Raw genomic sequence first — 21,172 nt, 5'->3', positions numbered from 1 at the left:
CCCATATTCTGGGTTCTGGATCAATGGATCAAATATAAACATTTACAAAGGAGGCAGAGTTGTATTTGAAAATATTTTCATAAGTATTACTTTTGAGTATTGCTATATACCAGCAAGACACACCTAACCCTTACCTGTAGAGTAATACTATCACTCATTTACTGTTATAACTTTTGATGAATTTGGCAGTAACTACTCGTTTATATGACCAGGTTTATATGACCAGTGAAATGGTGAGAAGGAGGGAAGTGAAGATGAACAGATGAAAGAGGAGAAGAGGAGACTCAGTAGAGGAAAAAGGAGTTAAAAGGTATATTTAAAGACATTTTGGGACCAGCAGTTAGTGTAATGGCTATGTCACTGAACTTCGATGTAGTCGACCAGGGTTTGTGTCTTGGACCCTGTGGCTGAAACTCACACTGGGCATGTGTGCGTGCATGCCCAGGATCCTGAGGGGAGAATGGAGGAGAAGGGATTGCGGTGTGGCCATCCTCGCTTTATGTCTCTTTCCGTCTTTCTGGTGATTGCATGTGCCTTATCACAAAAACTTCTCAAAAAAAAAAAAAAAATTCAGTGACTGACCATGTAGCACAGCAGTTAAGTTCATTTTAAAGGGAACAAGATCCACATGACTATGGTTTGAATCATGCCTCCTACAGCTTGAAAGCATGTCCAGTGTATGTGTGTGCATTCCCCAAATACTGAGGGTATAAAGAAACAGAGGAAAAAGGATTGCTATATGACCTCACCCCACTGGAGATGAGCTCTCTAGATCTCTTTCTCTTGCATGCATCCTCTGGCAATAAAATATTTGAAAAACAAAACAAAACACTTTTCAATGTCACAGTCTTATTTTTGATTTCTCCTCCCAAAGTATTATAGCCTGGAACAACTGAAACTTCTTACCCATTTATAGTAATATATCTTTTTCTTTGTTTAGAGAGAGATTTTTGCTATAAGGAACTAGAGACACACACACACACACAAACAAACACACAGAGAAACCATGGTCATGCCATAATCCCTTCTCCTTCATTCTCCTCTTGGAATTTTGGGCATGCATGTACACATGGCCAGTGTGATTTTCAAGCCTCTGTGTCTGGGACTCAAACCACAGTCGGCCACATAGGAGTCCAGCACCACAACCACTACACCACCTGCTGACCCCTATATTAATATATCTTATATTTCACTGAGTCTAACAAACTACTTCATAGGAATAGAGAAAGGATAGGCTATTATTGTTTCATCTGGAAAGGGACTTGGACTCCGAACATGTCTGTGACATGTATTGACCAAAGCAAAGTATAGAGAAGGACCCTCACTGGCCCACCAGGCAGGTAAAACATTCTCAGAACACTAGACACATTTCTGCTAGAATATTCATTCTTAGGCTCTGGGGTCTTAATCCAGTTGCCACTCAAGTGCTTTTACTTTTTCCCTGCCTTACAGTGCAATAGTCTACTTAGTCATTTGACTTCCCAGCTGCAGTACTAAAAATAAATGGATGAAAAAGAAAACTGCTCTTGGCAGGATATTTGATGTGTTGTCTTCTTGAAGTCCTTCCTGATGTACTTACTGAGAAATGGCTTCAGCAGAGCCAGCCTCAAGATGGGCCTTTCTCTTCACTAGCATCCCACTCCAAGGTACCTAATATTTAATTTAAGTAGATGATTATAACAGAAGCATAGGCCATGACTTAGTGGGAGAAAAAAAAATATTTGTTTCTATTATGATGGTTGAAAGGGGAGTATTTTAAGAGGTTAATAGAAACGGATTGATTTTCTTTACCTTCAGATGATATGGCTTACAAATGTAAGCCACATATTGGGTCTTGATTTTGTAATGAGTGTGATATTTGCTGATGAAATTAAAGGGCCCTAGAAATAAAATGGGTGGTTTTTCCACTTTGTTAGTCTTTCAAAGAAGCAAAATCAGATTTCTAAATCCAGTGTCAATTCTACTCCACTAAAAACAAAACGTGCAGAATCTGTTCTTCATCGTAGTCTCCCTCCTTCCTTCTTTTCTTCCCAATTCCTGTTTTTATCTTCCTTCCTTTCTCAATGCTGCATATCCTTCTCTCTCTCTCTCCCATTCTTTCCTCACTCCCTCTCTCCACTCCTCCTTTTCCCTTTGCGTTTCTTCTTTCTCTCTATCTCCCCTTCACTCTCCCCGTCCTTCCCTCTTTACTTTTCCCATTTAACATACTTTCAGTTAAACTTCAAGTATTGAAAATGTACCTATCATGAGTTAAGCACTATTCTAGTCTTCTAGTAAATCCTCTCCAAAATTGTTCTGTCAGGTCATCATTCTTTCTGTATGTCAACAAGCCACTGGACTCCACTTTTAGGGGCCCTCCTAGCTGGACAGGCCCTCCACTTACTCTATCTAAGCATTTCTCTAGGGTTTTCACAAAAAATTCACTGTTTTTTCCTAGCAAAATAGCACACATAAGTTTCAGAGGAAAAAAAAATATTCCGAATTGTCTGATATTTGCCTAGCTAGGCACAAAGGGCTAAATACTATTTAAATTTGGAAAACCAGTAGGGATTATATGTGACAATTAGAGAAGCCTTCATATTAAATCCTATTTATATAATATCTTGGACAGTGTTTTGTTCTGAGTTTCTCAAATGATAGGAGAAACTTTTGGGAACCTCACCTCATTTTCTTTTATTCTTCATTTCCCTGGAGGATATTTAGTGAAATGCTGATGGAACTTGCTCCTGTTAGTTTGTTTGTTTATTTATTTATTTATTTATTTTTTGAGGGGTGGGCTGGGCGGTGAGGCCATAAACCAAGAAGGAATTGTTTCTGGAGATGTGTTGAGGTATTCTTTACTTGGCTTCTTGGAAACATTAACTAGCTCATCAAGTGAGGAACATTCTATATGGGATGTGAGGAATGAGTCGAAAAGAAGAAATGACTTTGGAGGCCAAATAAGAGATGGCATTAAAGCCTTTACGTTCTCTCAGGAGTATAGGTAAAATGTCACCCGAGGAATTTCTAATTCATAAGGTAGAGAGCTCCCTCTTAAAAATGATAGATCAGGGGACCAGCAGTTAGCATAATGGCTATGTTGCTGGACTCCCATGTAGTTGACTGCGGTTCAAGTCCTGGACCCGGTGGCTTAAACTCACGCCGGGCACGTGTGCAGTGCCCAAGGTCCCGAGAGGAGAATGGAGGAGAAGGGATTGTGGTGTGGCCATCCCCCCTGGGGGGTTATTTCTTGCTTTCTGTCTCTCTGTCTCTCTCTGTCCGTCTGGCGAGCGCACACGCCCTATAGAAAAACCTCTTCAAAAATGAAAAAAAAAAAAGATTAAAAAAAAAAGATCAGGAGCTCGGTTTCTTAGGGTTTATTTTTGTTTGGGGACCTCTAAATTTAAATGTAAGTACCCCTAGATAAGACTCTTTATCAAAGTAAATGTCTTCTTTCTAAGTAGTAGTCTAGCAAAGCTTTTGAAGATAGATGGGAAAGGATTACTGTTGAATTAGCAATGTTCCATTTGTTCAGCTCTTCAGCAATACTTTCTTCCTTTTTGTTTGTTTGTTTGCTATTGGGCATGTGCTCTAACCAGAGAGAGGGGGAAAGAAAGAGGGAGAGAGGAGAGAGCAATCATTCCCCGGGAGGGTTGGCCACACTTCATTCTCTTTTCCTCCATTCTCCTCTTGGGATTTTGAGCATGCATGCATGATCTCCCAGCATATTTTTGAAGTCACCATGTCTGGAACTCAAACTGCACCTTTGGTCATGTGAGATCCAGCCACCTTAACCACCACACCACCGAATGGCCCCAACATTCCTTTTGATGAGCCTCCTTTAAAGGAAAATGCATGTGTGCTTTGTTTGTGTTTTGACTGCGTTGTTTTTAAACATTGAGGTAAATGTTAAATATGAGTGGACTTCAAAGATTTCATTTAAAAAAAAAGATGTCATGGACTTAAAGTATAAGTGTATTTTGATGCAAAAAAATTAAAATCTATTCATAATTTTTTTCATAGTATCTATTTTCCTTGAACTTTTTAAAGATCCCTCTTTTATAAAAGTCCTTTTCTTTCTGTTTTCACCTGGATTGCAAGTGTGGAAGGCTATCTTGGATCTAAGGATACTATAGATATATGATTTATACTATTTCTAGAACTTGCCATGAGTACTCTGTCAAAAAGCTAAAAAGTAAATGGAAGTGGCTAATTATGGAATTTCTATATGGAAGAGAACTTTCCATTCTTTAAAGTTAAGAAAAACATTGCTGTATTGCCATGAAAAAGGTAAATTTGATGACAGAAGATAGAGATAAATAAAATTTAATTATCACAATCTTTCTAGATAAACACAATTAAAGGCTAAACAGCAAGTTGTAAACACATTTGCAACTAGTACCATAGTCTAATAGTTTGAGTGCTAATATATAATAGTCATGCAGAAAGCAATTTACAGAATAATGAGATTTCAATAAATAAATGGGCAAATGATATGAATTTTTAAAATTGCAAAGTAGTTTACAAACATGAAGACTTAATAGGACATGCACATTAAAACAAGCATTAAGTACTTTTTCTTCTCGGCTTCCCATTTTTCCTACATAGCTATCAATGGTTAAAAAAATATGACCAGTTTAGAAACTGGTAAAATGTTTGCAGATGGAATCTTAAAAACCTTACCTTGTGTTAGAAAGTAAACTCAAATTATTTATTCCATTGACTAATTGTACACATTATATACATAAGAAGAAAACACATCTTTGTGACTGGGATATTTTTGAGTTACTGTTTGGGGCCAGAGGTATCTCCAGGGAAAAATAGTTTCTGTTTAATTGCTGGAAAAAATACACTTTGATGCAGGGGCCCAATTTTTTCCCTTTTGAATGTATGTGTTATAATGTCAGCAAGTTATCTTTTCCAAAAAGCAAAAAAATCACAGTTTTTTTTCTTTTTTCAACTTTATTTTCTTCTTTCTTTCCAATTTCATTCTTCAATAGACATTTTGGGTAATTCACTCGTGTACTTCTGGTTTTCATCCAATGTTGAATTTCAGTTTATCTGAATATAAACTGATTGATTTCATCTGTGAAACTGTAATTAAATATCCTTAGTTTCTATTCAAGTGTTCAAGTCCCCAAGTGGCCACAGTGCATGTCAGAGGTTAACACCCTCCACCCAAACTTGGTCGAACAATCTGCAGCTTTCCTCATGACCTGGACCCTATCCTTTACCTTCTTATCTAAAAAATGAGAATAACAAATTCTCACTATACAAGGATATTATTAAAATAATCAAATGGATCAACTATATGAAACCCAAAAGAGAACAAAGTGCTCTAAAAGGGTTTAATAATAAAAGACTAAGAGGATAAAGAATTTCACTCCAAGGCTGTTAATCCACCACCTTCCATAAGCACTAAATTTATTTAAGCTAAATAAAAATAGCAAATAACAGATTGTATTTCTATGGGAAATCACAAAGAAAACAGCAAAGACATTGGACAATTGCATTTTTTTTAAAGGTAATTAAAGGTTATACTGTTTAGTCAAACGTAATCCATCACAACAAGCAAGGCATTGATTACTGCTCTGGACACTTTCATTTTTAATTCCACTAGTGAAAGAAATGACAGCCTTGGAATTTGCCACTTTCTTGGTACATTGTAATAAGGACAGCACATTTCTCTAGAATCCAGAATAGTTGAATAGATAAACTTTTTTCTTTCTCTTTGGCATCCCAAACTACAAAGTTTTAAGTAGTAATAAACATAGTAGCCATCTTCTCCAAAGCATTGTAATAGCAGCTCTCAGTGATTCGCGAATGTTCACAGTAAACCTATTCTCATTATTAACTTGGTAGTGAGCTGCAAAGATGGACCACCCTATACATGCCTACCATCCCCACTTATCCTGGACAGAAGCTGGTTTTCTCCAGGGCCCTGAAGGTAACAGTTCTAATTCAAATGACAACATGAATGTCCTGAAAACTGCCTGAATTATATTTCTAGCTACACGTGTTGTAATGGCTGTCAAAAGAGAACTACTCGAGCAGGTTATCTGGCTTCCCCATCTACTTCAGGTGTAATGTAGTCATTCATTTTGTTAACTCTCTCTTTGTATTTCAACCCAGAGGAGACCACAAACTGAAAAATACACACTAGTCTATTTTTGCTTTCTGTTGGTCTGTTTGTGGGAGTAATTGTTTCACACTCAGTGAACTACAAATGAGCTTATGTTTGTATAAAACTTTTAAGAGAATAGAAGGACATTATTCTGTGTATGTGAGGGAATAGTGGCTCTCCATTGTATGGATAGAATAAGTGTATAGAAATATACATATGCATAGAAATAAGTGCCAAAATCTTCACAAATAATTTCATTTCAATTCTTGTAGTGTAGGATAATATCAATAGTGGGTAGTTTTCACAAAATTTATTTAAATTTAGGCCCACAATGAGATTGGCCAACATGTTTTTGTAGATTTTGACATACTAACTTACATAATTACTTTATTTACTTTTTATTTATACTTATTTATTTTAAAGAATTATTTTATTTATTTATTTAATTTAATTTGATCGGAGAGGGACAGAGTGAGAGAGAGAGAAAGAAAGTGAGAAAGCAAACCACCAGGTCTGGGACTTGAACTGTGGTTCGTCATGTGGGAGTGCAGTGCCCGTAACCACCATGCCACCTGCTGGTCCCATAACTTGCATAATTAATTCCCTCTTCCTGCCTCCTCAATACAGCACACACACACACACACACACACACACACACTCACACACACATGCACACACACAACCATGTATACTTTAAAATACCTAATGCATTGTCAGGTAACTTCTACACATTAGTATGGTTGCTTTTTTTCTTTGAGTAGCTCTCTGCTAGGTTCAGAGTATAATTTCTGTATGTTTAAAAACTATATTTAAATACTCCCCCCCCCTTTATTTATGATAGAGGGCATGCATATGCATGTCAGAAAGAGAAAGACAGAAGAACCCTCCTGGGATCTGGTCATGCCATCGTCGCCTTCCTCCAGTTCTCCAGCTCATGGGATCTGGGTCACTTGTGCGAATACTCAGCATGTTTTGTAGTCTGGGCCAGGAATTCAAACTGTGGTCACCATGTAGGCTCTAGTTTCTCTTGAGTGGCACATTACCTCTGTGCCATAGAGTTGGTCATTTTTTTTTTAACTGATATTTTCTTTTTCAACCATATTCTATGAGCAGGCAAATAGATTTCTCATGAGGCAACCAATGAGATTGACTGCACAGAGTACCTGACTTTAAACAAGGTCGCAAGAAAAATATTCTATAACTGAATTAAACCTGAATTATTGGCACAAGGCTTTCCTGTGTGGTTAACCAGGACATGCAATATTTTGAGAGCATGGAAAAAGTTGCTGACTAGTCACAGATAACAAGTGGAGCTTGGTAAACTGAGATAATGATAAGGGGTAATCACATTTCATGCTTTAGGGCATATGTTGATCAGTTGCAGGAGTCAGAAAGGAATTTTTTTTTTATCCCTTTTAGCAGAACACTGTTATGCAAGAAGCTGAGTTTCTGAGAGCCTGGAAGTCTCTAAGGTCTTGCCTGAGGCAGGAAGTCTCTCATGGGACAGTCTGATTCTAGTCGAAGGATCCTCAGTCCCTCTGTACTTTCTGAACAGACAGACAGATTTGTATCGCACTCTTGGTGCTGGAGAGAGCCATCTCATTGTTTCCCTGGTTTGGCTGTTCATTGACCTTACTCAAAATGAATGAAAGTGGTGATGAAGTTGCACTGCATCTCTTATACTCTTTAGCTTTCAACCTCATGTTCAGTTATATGAAATAATATTCTCAGAACAAAGGCAGATGCTGTATAGCATTTTTTTCAGTTTCTCTTGGACAGAAAAAGAATTTTGATAGCTATTGTGCTATCTTAAACTACTGCTATCCTATTGGTTTCTCTCTCTATATATATAATATATATTTAAAATAAAAATATGTGTATATATTCATTTTCTTTCATAAAGTAAGTGCTGAATAGTCCTGTATGTTTAGTTTTTATCCTTGATTTTACCCACCATAAACCAGATTTTTTCTGCTGAAATTTCTGTCTGCATTACAGTATAAAGGAAGCTGAATGCTTTTAAGGAATAATTAAATGGGAGAAGAGTTCGATGACCTTGGAAGACTGGCAGAAAAGAAATATCATTTATTTAATCACATTTATTAGACACCTACTATGCTTAGCACTGAAATACAAAGATGAAATAGAATAAGACTTACGCTGTCAGGTTTTTCACAGTCAAGATAGGGAGAAAAATAAGCAAATATAAATGGTTTGCCAACTGTGGATTCTAACTTTTCTAGTCAATGAAAATCTTGGAAGGGCTTGGCAGACAAATACTGTAACCATACCAGTCTGATAGTGTACAAGATGCCTGGGATGAGGAAACACTTAAAATTGGAGGCATGCAGACTGTTTATGAGGTTTTTGAGATCTTTTAGGTAAGAAAAAGATGAGAGCCCAAGAGTGTGATCAAGAGGAGAGGAAAAATTAGCATGGATCTAGATTTATTTAGGATATATTAATAGATTGATGAATGGTTGGATGTGGGGGATGGATTTGTGACTGAGATGGTTTGAGAAGATGGTAGAGTCATTGGTGAGAAGGGAACCCAGGAACAACAGATTTTGAAGAAAGAGGATGAACTCAATTTTGAGTGTTGACTGTGAGGAGCTTGGCGACCTGGTGGTAGAGTTAAAGAGCCAAAACAACTATACAGCTCTAGCATTCAGAAAAGAGGTTTGTGTGGGATATAGATGTGGGAGTCTTAAAAATGTAGAGTTTGGTTGTCAATGATGTAGTCAAACAAGAGTGAAGAGAAGAAAAAAGGCCGGAAGGATATCCTGAGAAAAACAAAAATGCAGAGGAAGACATACAACCTTGTGGAGAACAGACTTGGCAATCAGAATATCTGACACGAAGTGTGCCTGACAGCTTGTGGGTTCTCAATAAGTGATAATCACTAATTCTGGGGCCAATAGGTGGTGTGGTGGTTGAGGGCACTGGACTCCCAACATGGCTGACCGTGGTTTAAGTCTCAGACCTGGCAGCTTGCTTTCTCACTTTCCTTCTCTCTTTCTCTCTCGTTCTGTCCCTGTCTAGTCAAAATTAAAAATAAATAACAAATAAATAAAGTTCAATAAAAAGGAAATCATTAATTCTATGACTCTCTTCAGGGTGGTGACTCTATCTTATTCACTTTTCCATCCTGACATCTTGCAGTATTTTCTATACACAAAAGATGCCCAATAATGCACTTCCTTTATAAGCCCCCGGGCTTGAAACATCAGCTAAACAATTCCATTTTCATGAACCATGAAGAAAACAAAGGAAAAAATAAAAAGATTGCTTCTGGAGATACTTGATTCCCAGGGTAGTTGTGCTCTACTTTCTCTGCTTTTCTTTCTTTCCATTTTTAAAAAAAATTTTTTAGGTATTTGCCATAGGTCGTGCATGCTCACTGGTGAGAGACAGAGAGAGACAGAGAGAGGGAAAGTAAAAAATCACCCCCCCCCGGGGTGTGGGGAGGGTGACCTGTTTGCACATCCCTTCTCCTCCAATTTCTTCTCCAGATACACTCATGTATATACACATATACACATGCAGCATGATTTTCAAGCTGCTGGGTCCAGAACTCAAATCATGGTAGGCCATGTGAGAGACCAGCACCTTAACCACTACCCCACCTGCTGACCCCTCTCTGCTTTTCTTGAAATTATGTCAATCACTTTGATAGACACTATCAACCAAAGATATTTTTTTGGTAATATCCACCAAATTTGGTGATAAACTTAAAATGTGGGAAAGTTTTTAGGTAATATGGAATTGATTCCCAAAATATTCTTCCTCTAAAAACCATTAGGAGTACAGAAGAACATCACCAGAAAGTTATGCTTATTGAAATTCATTTATATACTAAATGAATTACACTGGCAAAAGTAGTTGTATGAGTAAAATAAAACAGCATATTTTTTCCTTCTCCCTTCAACTTTTTTTTTTTTTTTTTCCTATTTGGGAAGAAGGAAAAATTTTAAGCCCAGAAAAAATTTTGAATTTAGTACTTAACATTTTTAAAAGCAGAATGGACAGCTAATCTGTCAAGCATAAACATTTACTTAACAATTAAAGACTTAAAAACACTGGTTTATCATATTTTTTAGATATTCATTATTCACTATAATTTTAATAGTAGGTAATTTATGATATTTCTGTAAATCAAAGTCTGGAAAGTTATTTTAAATTTACCTTTCAATATTTATTCACTATCTAATTTCATTTACTTGAAAAATCTTTTGGCACCTGCGACTTTAGAAGAAGAAGTTACAAGATAATCCATTCCAACATGAAAATACCTGAGTTTTTGATGTTAAAATTTTATCTGTATAGCATGGACTTAAAGTGTTTGAAAAGTGAGAAAGTGAGTCTGGTTGTTGACATGGATTTATCACCATGACTGTCTCTTTCTCTCTGTCTCTTTTTTAATAAAATCCAGTGTTCATTTCCCTAGAAACAGAAAAAAATTAACATGTGATTAAGTTCTAACCACATTCTTACCAGGCCCAATTTCCTAGACTGGTTCCATTTTACACTTTTTTTTTTTTTTCCTTGAAGTGTTCTGTTTGTGGCTATGAAACTGTCCTGGCATTAATGCATTTAATCAGAAGCATGGGTTTCATGAGAATTCTTCAAATGGCGAGGCTTCAGGGCCTTCCAGCTGCCATATCGGCATGATTCACACACAGATCAGGTACCTTCCACAGACCACAGGCAGGTAGGGGGGCTGTTCATACATGCTACAGTCCTTCGCGTGCCTGGGAGCCAAGCTCCTCCTGGTCTGTCCATTGAGCTATGGGGTTCACAAGCCTGTTTTGGTGTGGTTTGGAAGCAGCAGAGGACAGGATTCCTTGTAGATGGCTCATCACTTTCCTCTGTGACCCTTTGACACTTTTCTTTTGGGTTTAAATTGGTCAAACCTTTTCTCCGTAACCTTTAAAGAAAAGCCTAATCTTATTTCTTCTCAGTGAGGGAAGTAACATTTATTTGGTCTGACTACATTCTGAGACGTCTACTCTGCAGATCTAAGATTTAGGAATGAGAATAGCATTTTGGCTTTCCAGGTCTTCTGAGAAAACAGAAAGTGACACCAAGGCATAGGGTTTGAAGAGAGGATGTGGTCAAATAAACAGAGTCAACACCTTAAAGATTTTGATTAGTAATTGATGTCTGGGACAAAAGACTGCTACTTGCTACTTTCTTCCATCAAACATCATTGTTATGTGTTAACTGAAAAGATTGTGAAAATTCTTTATATGTAAAACCTAATTTTTCAATGACTTCTCCTTTAGTTTTCAATAGGTGTTAAAAATAGTCAACCATCTCTGACCATATAATACATGTTTTCTTTTTCAAAAGCTGTAATAGGTGTTAAAAATAGTCAACCATCTCTGTCCATATAATAAATGTTTTCTTTTTCAAAAGGTATTTATTGCAGTTATCTACTTAAAAAAGGAAATTATAAAATTGAAGAATAATGATAATAAATACAATTTTTAAAAAAAGTTCACAAAAAGGGGCCGGCAGGTGGCATGGTGGTTGAGGCACCGAACTTCCACGTGGCCTACCAAAGTTCAGGTCCCGAACCTGGCAGCTTGCTTTTCACTCTCCCTTTTTCTCTGTGTGTCCATCTCTGGTCAAAATTGAAGAATAATGATAATAAATAAAATTTTAAAAAAGTTTACTAAAGGAAGCTATAGAATAGAGAATATAGAACTTGCTAATCAAGAAGTGTTCAAATCGATAAGCATATCACTCTGTCAGACTCTGAAAAAACACAAAGCAAATTCAACACTTTTGCTGGCTTTGTACCAACTGTCTGAAGCTTGCCCCGGCCTGATTTTGCACTTTTGAGGTGGTAAGGGCTCAATTGAAGAGCAGCCAGCTCAAGGATGCAGGTGCTGCACCTGGAACCCAGAGTTGCCAGAAGCTCTTTATGTATCATCCAGAAACTGCCTCCAAAGCCACTCACCGCTTGCTGTTGCCCTTCCTCTCATCATTGTAGAAAAGGACAGTTTTGTTCACCCAGAGTACCCCCTCCTCCATGTTTTCCACTAGTAGTTTTATAGTTCGCCTGTATGCTTGTATTTCCCTCCTTCACACAGATAACTTACATATTTGAATGGCACTGGACACCACATGCTACGAAATCAAGTTTTGGTGGAAATTTTAATCTCCAGCAGTGCTTAGGTGTGATTAAAAAAAAAAAGGAAAAAAAAAATGACCCAACCCAAACCAAATCTAGTTTCCAATATAGCAATTTCCTTGCTAAAAGATTAAAAAGTAAATAAGTAAGTTTTGGACTTTCTGAAATGTCTCAGTATTTTCTCTGAAATCAAATCAGACATGTGGGCCTGCTTGACACCTAAGCTTAGTCTGGGACGTGGTGGCCAATCACAACATCTTGTGGCTTGCGGCTATTCAGCAATGGAGCGTTACACTCAGCTGTGAAACTTGTCACTGGAACCTATCTGACCTTTAGTTGGTAAGCTGGAATTGCTTAACATCTCACTTCCACTGGACTAATAGCACTTTTGAATACAGCTTCGGTGATCGCTTGACATCCTTGAAATCTATTTCTAAGGTAGAATGGAAGTCTAATTGGGAAAAGAAAATAAACTTTTAATCAAACAAAGTCTCCAAACGCTTGACTTAGATGTTATTATGTTATCTTCATTTGCCTGTTAAAATTGAGGCTAAGCCTCCTCACTGAAACAAGAAATGTACATGTCTTCTTTATCTATCTCTGAGGTCTTTGGAAATAATTGTATAGGGAATTGTGGAAGTCAAGACAAAACAGCACTGCTATATGCTGATTATTTTTTTTTTTTGGCCTCTAATTTTTAAAAATCTGTATCACTGAGGCATTAAACTAAAAAAAAAATAGAAGCTTTATTAAAATTCACCAATTTCTGCATTAACCTAAAACTTAAGGAAGCCCTTGTAAGCCTGTATCTACATATACATACTATAGTGCAGATAATTTACATGCTAGAAAAGTGGAATCTGCCCCACATTACATACTTTTTTTTTTTCCAAATAAAAGAAGACCTCTTGACATCTGTCTTACGGCACCAGGAATTCCTGTAAAGTTCTTTTTTTTTAGAGTTTTGCTATAGGGTATATGTGCTTGTTGGAGAGATAGAGCAAAACAGAGAGACAGAAAGTGAGAAATCATCCCCTGGGGAGATGACTATGCCTCAATTCCTTCTCCTCCATTCCATATTCCATTCTTGGGATTTTGGGCACATATACACATGTGCCCAGTGTGACGTTTAAGCTGCTAAGTCCAGGACTCGAACCACAATGGACTATGTGAGAGTTCAGCGATGTAATCCTTATGCCATCTGCTGGTCCCTGTGAAGTTCTCTTTAACCCAGAACGCTATCCAGTTGGAGAGGCCTAAGGACAGGACTTTTGGTGGTGGAGCATCAAGCTTGGGTTCTAAGTAAGACCATGCTATGAGGGTGCAGTTAGACACTGGATCAGTTAAACCCTTCTTTTATCTTTTGTAAAAAAGATGGGGAGATAAAGCTCTATAAGGACCACTCTTGACCCCTCTCTCCATACCCAGAGACAAAAATCTGAATCTATGATTCTAAGGGTTTTTAGAATTGGATGATTCTCTAGTAAATTTCCTCAAGGTCAGCTTAGTGGTTGGTTGACATGGCATTGGTAATGGTAGAGAAGGTGAGGGAAAGACTTAACTAGCTCATGGCTTCAAAGAATAAACAAGAAAAAACCCAAAAGCTTCTAAAAAGAAAAAGCAATACTATGTATCTCTAAAATTCGGATCCATAACTAAAATGAAGATGATTCCTACTTTTTCCCTCTGGAAAAACATTCTTAGATAGATCAATGGTGTGAAATGAAACTGCCCTTTTGGAGCTACCAATGGTAGTAGCACACACAGAGAGCCATCTCAATGTTTATCTGGTGATTAATAAAGTATTTCCTTGGAAGACAGAATTCTAAACCTTTCTGAAATACACTGAAACATCTTTCAAAATAGTTTAAAAAGATTTTGAAGATGAATTGAGGTTTTATTATGTAAATCTACATTTAAATTCTGGCTCACATTAAAAACAAAACAAAAAAATAACAACTGGGAGTTTTAAAAAAGATCAGTAAAAACAAATTAAGTTACTGAGTAAATAAATAGTAGAGAGTTTAAAATTCTTTGTGAGACTCATTGAGAAAATGACTTAAAGAAATTAAAGATGGCGGGGGCTTGTTTTATATAGCTCTCCAGAGAATGCTTTTCTTGGGTTCTTTCCTTCTGGATTAAAAGGTTAAGTGACAATAACACTAATAATGGACTATATATGCCCCATGCCTTCTTTTAAGTGCTATTATAGCCTTGTGAACAGTGGTGACAAGTAGCATTCATGTTTAATATGGCTTTTGTTAGTATTTGGACTTTCTCTGAGCCATCTATATCTGTGAGACCCAAGAAAGTAGAGAATGACACGAGGCTAAGTATGACCACTCAACTTGATCAAGAGCCATACTCTACACTCAAATCCCTTGGAGTATCCTGAAGCCAGTTTTTCTTGCCCTGGGGCTAGAGAAGACCTGTGGGAAGGGAGAATAAAGAGAAAAAGAAAAACTCTTTGTGTGTGTGTGTGTGTGTGTGTGTGTAGAATAGCAAAGTCATTTTACATTCTGAGAATTATAAAACTTATGAAACAAATTCTCTTATATATAAAATGCTACATATTATAAGATTATATTGCCTCTTTCATTTTAACCTTCTAGTCTATAGCATATTCTTCCCAGCATTTGTTTGAGCAGTTTCCTTGAAGAGGAGAAGGGTCAGAATGTAGTTATGTTAAAGACAACATTCACTAGTTCGCCAGCCCTTGGACCACAGGAATAAGACAGCACTTCCTCTATAATCTAATTCCTTTTAGATTCAGACAGGATATTTCCTACCTGGTCCTGATCTGTGACATGTTGCTAACTTATGAGGGACCTCCATAGAAAATCCATTTCCATGGCAAATGAGGTTTTAGTGGTAAAACACATGTAACAGAAAGAAAAAACAAAGCTGTAAATAAGTGCCTCTTAAAAGAAAGATTAGTGTGCAAGTTATTCTCTTTAAAGGAGTGAATGTAGGGCCAGCCAGGTAACACAATAGTTAAGGTGACTGGATCCCATATAGCTGACTGGATGTTTTGAGTCCCAGACTCAGTGACTTAAAAAATATACCAGGCCCATATGCATATGTGCCCAAAATCCTGACAGGAGAATACAGTGGAAGCGATTGTGGTATGGCCACCCCCACCTGGGAGGTGTTTTCTCATTCTGTTTCTCTGGTGAGCGCACACATCCTATAACAAATAAAAAAGAAATGAGTGAATATATAAAAAAACAAACAGGAGCATTTGGATCATTCATCCTCCTTATCTTATAATAAATATTGTGTTGTTGGAAAAGTCCTGATGTATTTTTCTGTTTTTCTGTGCAAAAATCATGACTTTTCTGACAACTCAATAAATTCTGTTAAACTGTGCGTATAACTACAGAATTTTTGTTTTTATTCATCTTACGACCTACCTTTTGTCCCCTGGATAGTAGCATGAGGAAATAAAATCAACTTTCTATTTCACTCTTTCATTATGGCAGTTTTGTTTCTCTTCAGTGTTTGGGCGTCTACATATTTACAAGGCTTATTTTTCTATAGAGCAGTAAGAGTTTACAAGTAGAGGAATTTCCATTTCCATCGCTGCTAAGTCACCGCCAAGATGGCTGGACCATTTGTTTGTTGTAAAAGGGGGAAAACACACTGGTTATTGCAGAAGTCACTGTTTCCAGCCCATCAGAACAGGGAGATTGCAGCCTCTGGCAATGACCGAGTTCAGGGGACTCAGGACATCTCCGTGTCATTTAATTATCTCAAGGCCCGAGTCATTTATTCTGCTGCTTTCTGTGCTACCCCACATGGGGACTTCCTCTGGGTCTTGGCTAACGCACAGGAATTTGATGTTTAGAAAGTCACTTTCCTGTCCTCATAAACAATTCCACCATAATAACCTGGCTTCTGGCACCAGAGGTTCATTTAAATTTTGCTCAGCTTGGTTTACAATTAAGATTTAATTAGTAAACTCATTACAAAGACAGGAAATCTCTGACTTTCCCCTAATTCTCTTTGAGGCCTTAGCAAGAACCCAGCCTGTCCCTTTGGCTTCAGACATTTGCAGAAAGTTTTGTCTAAACATTATTATTTATGTTACTGTAACTCCAAGATAAAATATTGTTCTTTGCTTTTGAAAATAGTCGCTTAGAAATCGGGGTTTCAAGTTCAGTATTTAAAAAATATGTCTTGTCCATATTTTTAAACTTTCTAGACTCTGACAGTCTGTTTGGATCTCCCCAATTTTTCTCTAACAGTATACATAGGGACTGAGATTGCCGGATAGGGGAAGAGAGACCAACAGGGAAGAGGAACTAAGATAGGAGGAAGGCAGGAGTACATTCATGGTGACACTTACAAAACACTTCATAGCACAGGGCTATTTCACTGTTCCTTCGAGGCAGAGCTCTGTGTCTGTGAGCCAAGGTAACGGATTCGTAGTTGGCTAATAAAGAATACGGGGGAAAAAGCATTTGCCAAATTACTCAGGAGAAAGAGTGGGGAAATAAATGCCCATGTTGCTGAGATAAAGCTTTGCGTGTTGGAAGCTAAAAACATTTTTAGCGGGTAATATTTTTATTGGACAAAAACTAGATATATTCACCCTGAGAAAATGAGGTCCTACTGGGAAAATGATAGAAACTTTTGGACCAGAGCTTAAATGTTCCAGATACACTTGATGCAGAGACGCACGTAGAAACATTTATTCTGGCCATACAAAGATGATTAAAGGGCATTGAAAAGAGACATTTTTTCTTATAAATTCGTCGTATTTTATTTCAGCTCTTGTCCTACAGAAAAATCCGAGACCCTTCATTGATACTTGGTCATAAAGGAATGTTTTATGAATGTTAGTTAGATGAATGAATCCTTTTTGAAGAGTCAATATTTTCAATACTCACCCATTAACACTAACTGTAAATCGTCTTTCATTTCAGGTATATTCTTGAAATAAAAACTAAAATATTTTAAATCAGTTCAACTGTTAGAATGGGGCATTATTCTTCTGTGATTTCTGTGAGTTTTCTTTGTTTTTGGTCTAATGGAGGCAGAAAATAGGATCAGAAAGGTTTGGTGACTTTCATAAGGTCACACAGCAAATATAAGCAAAGCAGAAATAAGGTTAGTTGGTTTGTTTTAATTATGTGCAGAGTTCTGGGCAAACTCAAAGGGAGAAGGTATTAGTAGCTGTAAAAATGAAGTCCATGATACTTAATGGGTGTTTCTTTTGGGCAGTTTCTGTACTTGATGATCTTGACAGCTTTTATGAGGCTTTGGAATGTGTCAATAGATAACACTGTGACCCCAGGGAGGGAGCAAACCAAACCCTTTCCTCTGGGAAGCCTCTTCCAATGTGCTGCTGGAAATTTTCAGTCACTTTTCAGGAAATTCAAACTTTACTTTCAAAATGATTCTGCAGAGTTTAGTGAACATAGACTCATAAGGGCGCTGGACAAATTAAAGAGTAGTGTGTAGAATAATCAGGTAGCTTAATTGCACAGTTTCTAATAATTTGGACAGTAAAACTAAAAGCCTCCTCTGCCTGTCTTCTTGGCCCTAGGTTGGGAAGAGTTGAGAGTCAGGGTGAGACCACCAATCTCAGACCGACCCTGTGGGATTTCAGTTTTTGCATCAGGTGCTAGGGGCTGGTCTTGATGTCTTCCGAGGGATCTAACAAGCATTCCGACAGAGTGATGGCTAGTGTCACCCAGAACCTAGCAAGGACGGTGGTGAAAAGAAAGAAGGAGCAAAGACAAAACAAAACAAAACAAAACACAAGAAAGCAGAAAGAATGAGGGGACAAAGGAATAAAAAACTCCCAGGAAAGCTTCAGCATTGAGTACTATCTATAATCACTGGTCCCCAGGCTGTTGTTTTCATTAAAAAAAAATTGTTTTATGTTTATATTCAATCGCTGTGTATCTTTACAGCATACAAAGTTAATTTTCCCAGTACGAATGCACTGTGTATGAGGCTGGTCAGAGATATCGCTGTACACATTCTCATCAAATGAAGTTTCATTTAATGGACGTACAACCATAGAAACCACAACAGATGTCTCTCTGAGTTGCTTAAAGAGCTGCAGAAGTAAACAGAAAGGAATCGGTACCTGGGATCGCTAATTTCTCTGGATAAGGTATTGTACTTGGTCAGGTATGTTAAAAGAATTTTTAATTTTTTTTAGGGTGGCCTTAGCAGTTATCAGAGGCAAAAGAATCATATATAATACATAAATTTGGACTGAATCCTTTCTGGAAAATGTCAGCTATTAAAAACATTCTTAGCTCAATTGCTTCAGTTCAGGTGGGAGGATGCTACTGCATGACCCTGGGCCACATCAGAGCCTGGGTTTGGATTTGAAGTTTACCTGAATATGTCTGGTGTATCTGTCACCCTGCTTGGCTCGGAGGGTGGATGAAGGCCCTCTCTGGCTCTCTCTGTCATGAAATAAATGAGCATTCTTTACAGAACTGGGGCCATTTAAATATGGACTAGATATTTTAATGACTCATATTAAAGAATTATTATAAGTTTTCCTAGGTGTGACTTTATTTTACTGGCTAAGTAGGAAATTATCCTAAATGCAGAAATGTCTGCAACTTGGAGAAAAGTATGGCTATATATATATATGTATGTATATTACGTGTGTGTGTGTGTGTGTGTGTGTATGCACATAAATTTAAACAGAGGATGGTTAAAAGAATAAAGAAAGCACTAGGCTTCTAGATAAAGGATTAGTTAATTACTTGGACATTTGACAATACTAATAGATTAAATAAGAATGGCGAATACTTACAATTTGCTGTACGCCAGACTTCCCTTCAAGAGCTTTATGTATACTATATAATGTACATCTTCACATCCCTCTCTCTCTAAGCTCATGACAGGGAAGCTACTTAAGGTCCCACAATACCCATACCATCAGAGTTGGGATTCAAATCCCAACTGTCTGATGTCAAAATTTTGCTTTTGACTATTATGTCATACTTCCCTTCTTATACACGCAAGTGATTAAAGGGTAAATCCTGTGTTTATTGTATAAAATTCTAGAATTTATGTTGGTCAGAAGTCCTAATTTGGAACCAGGGAGGAAACCTGTGTTCAGAAATGATTGGAGAAATGAAATGAGATATACACGTAAAGCAGTATATGGTTCTTTTGGGTGTAAGCTACCAGCAGCTTCCAGCAAAAGCTGGACATGAACTAGTATTAAGAGTGTTCTAGAGGACCTGCAGGTGGCATGGTGCGTAAGGTGCTGGACTCCCACATGGGCAGTCAGGATCGAGTCCTGTACCTAGTGGCTTGAAAAATTAAGCCAGGTGTGTGTGTGTGTGTGTGTGTGTGTGTGTGTATGTTCATGCCCAAAATTCTAAGAGGAGAATGGAGGGGAAAGGATGGCTACTTTCTCTTTATACATGCAAGTGACTAAAGAGTGAAGGTTGTGTTTACTGGATAAAATTCTAGAAAAATCCAATTTTATCCAATGGTAGCATAGTCATTCCCCCTTGGGGGTGATTTTTCACTTTCCCTCCCTCTCTTTCTCTCTCCAGTGAGTGCACGTACCTTATGGCAAAAAGTTAAAAAAAAGAATAATAAAAGAGCATTCTATCAAAACATACATCCCAAGTCAAGTCAGTGGGCATTGTTATTGCGAGAGAGAGAGAGAAAGAGAAAGAGAGAGAGAGAGACAGACAGACAACTGGAAAAAATTACAAAAGTTTACAATAACAATATATTTGTTCTGCTGTGAGTCTCAGAAGCCTGTCTTTCCCCTTTGAGCATGCTCAGAACATGGTTTATGTAAGCTGGAAGAACTTTGTACTTAAGTTCTGTCCAGATTTGTACATCATTGTATTGACTTCCTTTGTCTTCTCGTATGTCTAAACATACATATCCCTCACCTCTTGACCTTTTTATTTTTTTCTTTCTTCTCCTTAATGTTTTGAGTGGAGCAGAGTCTTCGGAATCTTCGTTACTTTTTCTTCTTTTGTTTCTGACCCCAAATTTGAAGCTACTCTAATTGACACTCCTAGCAAACTTAATGTTCTAGACACCATACCACATTTACAAAGGCCCCTTTCCAACCTTCCCAGCATCCTGGGACCGTAATCTGCTTCTAAGTGTTAACATCAGTGTGTAGACTCCTCACCATTCAACATGAGGCCATGCACATTGTGGATCCTCTCAGCTGTGTTTTACCTGAACTGCGTGGTTTTCAAATAGGACATTTAAATAAAGACCGTATTTGATTCATATTACACTGTGACCCAACAGGGACAATGAGTACTTTTGTAAACTTTTGCAGTTTACTATCTGCTTTGATGCTTATAACAATTCAATGAAGTATGTATAATTACTACTACTCCTTCTTGCAGATTACGATTCTGCTTTATTTCTACAAATTTGGGAGTAGCAATGACACTTTACCCCAATTAAATTATTCAAAATTTTTATCACTTATTAATGAGAGCCACTGATAAATGGCTAATTAACCAGTTAGTTAACCAAATATTTATTTAATGTTCCTTATGAATGTGATATAAAGTAATATGAAGGATAAAAAAGTAAAAGTAAAAAAGTCCCTGCCTTCAGGGAGCCTTGGATCAAGACTTTTTCTTATGTGAGTCATATAAGGAAATTTTTGCTCATACTCCATTGTTCTTGACAGTTAATAAACAACTTTCAAAACTTTAAAAACCTGAATTTTAAAGATAATGTTCAAAATATTTGTTATAATTTTGTTTGTGACTCTATAACAACAGAGACTGTATGGTTTTAAATATAAATATGTATTTTTTTGGAGAGGTTTTCACTGTAGGGCGCGTGCGCTCGCCAGACAGACAGAGAGAGACAGAGAGACAGAAAGCGAGAAGGTGATGGCCACGCCGCAATCCCTTCTCCTCCATTCTCCTCTTGGGATCTTGGACATGTATGCACAC

The 21,172-nt window shown here is 37.4% G+C and overlaps 1 long non-coding RNA gene across 1 annotated transcript in view; it reads left to right on the top strand.

Annotated features, from left to right (window-relative positions):
- The first annotated feature begins 276 nt into the window (after positions 1-276).
- Positions 277-21,172, top strand: part of LOC102491446 (uncharacterized) — a 30,223-nt gene continuing 9,327 nt past the window's right edge. Inside the window, exons 1-3 of the long non-coding RNA XR_334759.1 lie at positions 277-310; positions 1,453-1,646; positions 18,164-18,386. This is a non-coding gene — a long non-coding RNA (uncharacterized LOC102491446). The remainder of the gene's footprint in view (positions 311-1,452; positions 1,647-18,163; positions 18,387-21,172) is intronic.

This window comes from Tupaia chinensis, unplaced genomic scaffold, assembly GCF_000334495.1.
Source record: "Tupaia chinensis unplaced genomic scaffold, TupChi_1.0 Scaffold000275_1, whole genome shotgun sequence".
Lineage (NCBI taxonomy): Eukaryota > Metazoa > Chordata > Mammalia > Scandentia > Tupaiidae > Tupaia > Tupaia belangeri.
The sequence above is the reverse complement of the archived record's forward strand: the minus strand, read 5'-3'. Positions and strand labels throughout refer to the sequence as shown.